General features: G+C 46.2%; 1 non-coding gene across 1 annotated transcript; it reads right to left on the bottom strand.

The window, feature by feature from the left end:
* Positions 1–1,043: 1,043 nt before the first annotated feature.
* Positions 1,044–1,106, bottom strand: LOC139000420 (U7 small nuclear RNA). The gene has a single exon (XR_011469596.1). It is a non-coding gene; the product is annotated as a U7 small nuclear RNA (small nuclear RNA).
* Positions 1,107–2,621: the final 1,515 nt, after the last annotated feature.

The following is a 2,621-nucleotide window of genomic DNA, read 5'->3' on the forward strand; positions in this document are numbered from 1 at the left end:
TCACATCGGGAGCAACTCTGGGGCAAAGCGTGAGTCAGACACATCTCTGGTGTCTGCTAGCTTACGTGGTGGCCTTCAGAAAGCTGTCTGGATGGCTGGCTGGATGGTTGGATGGATGGATGGGTGGATGGGTGGCCAAATGGATGGATGGATGGATGGTTGGATGGATGGATGGATGGATGGATGGTTGGATGGATGGATCCTGAATTAATGGATGGATGGATGGATAAATGGATGGTTGGATGGATGTGTGGGTGGGTGGATGGATGGATGGATGGATGAATGTATGGGTCAGTGGATGGATGTGTGGAAGGATGGATGGGTGGGTGGATGGCTAGATGGCTGGCTGGTTGGTTGTCTTCCTGGATGAGTCAGCGAGCCCCTTAGGACAGTTCTGGGGGAAGAACCTTGAGCCCGAGGGAGAGCACTACCACATATTTCAATTAATCCTGGTTCCATGTATTGCTCCCTGACTGCGAAGCAGCACCCCTAGTGCCTAACAGCAATCTTTCATTGATTTCCTGCAAAGGCTATTTCTGTGTTTGAGAACCCAGAGACCTCAAGCCATTGGCTCAAGGCCACAAAGCTGGTACCAATCGGGATTCCTCCTCGGGCAATCTGAGTGGGGTATTTAACCAAGGCTACTGAGTGCTTGCTGGGGGTCTCCTTCAGTGGGAGAAGGCAGGACGGTCAGGAGAGTGGTTAGGGTAGAGTCCTTGAAGGCCTGTAAGCCTGTCACTCAAAAATAATAGTAACCCTGGCTGGGTAGCTCAGTTGGTTAGAGCATCATCCCAATACACCAAGGTTGTGGGTTTGACCCTCAGACAGGACACATACAGGAATCAACCAATTGCCCTGGCTGGTTTGGCTCAGTGGATAGAACATCGGCCTGCGGACTGAAGGGTCCCAGGTTTGATTCCAGTCAAGGGCATATGCCTGGGTTGCGGCTCAGTCCCCAGTAGGAGGGGGCATGCAGCAAGCAGCCAGTCAATGATTCCCTTTCATCATTGATGTTTCTTTTTCTTTTTTTTGTTTGTTTTGGGAAGGGCCTTTCAGTACAAGCCAGAAGACCTGCTGGACAAATTCAAAAAGAGCTGTAGGCACTTCATCATTGATGTTTCTATCTCTCTCCCTCTCTTGCCCTCTCCCTTCCTCTCTGAAATCAATAAAAAAATATATATATTAAAAAAAAAGAATCGCCCTAACGGGTTTGGCTCAGTGGATAGAGCGTCAGCCTGCGGACTCAAGGGTCCCAGGTTCTATTCCAGTCAAGGGCATGTACCTTGGTTGTGGGCACATCCCCAGTGGGGAGTGTGCGGGAGGCAGCTGATCGATGTTTCTCTCTCATCGATGTTTCTAACTCTCTATCCCTCTCCCTTCCTCTCTGTAAAAAAAAAAATCAATAAAATATATGGAAAAAAAAAAAGAATCAACCAATGAATGCATAAATGAATGAAACAACAAAGCAATGTTTCTCTCTCATCAATCAATAAAATGTTTGGAAAAAAGTAGTAATATTTATCATTCTAAAAAATAACAAAAGCAATAGTGATGATAGTATTACTTACTATGAGAAAAATAGAAATACTTATTTATTTTAATTTTTATTGATTGATTTTTAGAGAGAGAAGAAAGGAGAGAGAGAGAGAGACATTGATTTGTTGTTCCACTTATCTATGCATTCATTGGTTGATTTTTTTTTTTTAAATATATTTTATTGATTTTCCACAGAGAGGAAGGGAGAGAGATAGAGAGTTAGAAACATCGATCAGCTGCCTCCTGCACATCTCCCACCGGGGATGTGCCCGCAACCCAGGCACATGCCCTTGACCGGAATCGAACCCGGGACCCCTGAGTCCGCAGGCCGACGCTCCATCCACTGAGCCAAACCGGCCTTGGCCATTGGTTGATTCTTGTATGTGCCCTGACCAGGGATCAAACCTACTACAACCTTGGTGTATCAGGATGATGCTCCAACCAACTGAGCCACACGGGCCAGAACGATAATAATTCTTATAGTTACTGTGGATGAAAAAGGGGCCAGATACTAAACCTGACAAGCTCAGGGGAGGCCGGCATGGCAGGTCCTACAAATTCAGACGCCAAAGTAACCATAAAAATTCCCAACTACAATAGTCACGGCGTAGCCTGTGGCTTCCTTGACAAAGGTCAATTCTGGCCCTGACTGAGCCGGTCCATCTTCCCTGTGCATCTCAGAGGACATACCTGGAGGCCTTTGCGTCGTTCACGAGTGGACGGCTGTGTGTTCACGCTCCTGTAGGTTATTTTAAAAATTTGGAACTGGTTACATTTCATCAAATTTTTAAATCAAAGCATAGAATAAAAGAAATCTGGGGAAAATGTTGGAGCCTACATTCTCCCTCTTGGAAATTTCCAGTGCAGGGTCTGAGGAGGAGGAAAAAGTCAAACCTGTGTGACTTCATTTTTCACATTCTTTTTAGAAATACTCTGTCCTTTTTTTCCCTCTCAGCTATGCTATTCCGCATCTTACAGACACCAACCTGGGGTGGGAAGTTTCCAGGAAAGCAGTCAGCACCTGTCCTTTGATCACCTGGGGGCCCGGACACGCCAGCGCCCTTTTAAGGATATTGGTGTTTTAA

The sequence above is a fragment of the Myotis yumanensis genome, unplaced genomic scaffold (genome assembly GCF_028538775.1).
Source record: "Myotis yumanensis isolate MYYU_CA2020_CCGP unplaced genomic scaffold, mMyoYum1.0.hap1 SCAF_23, whole genome shotgun sequence".
NCBI lineage: Eukaryota > Metazoa > Chordata > Mammalia > Chiroptera > Vespertilionidae > Myotis > Myotis yumanensis.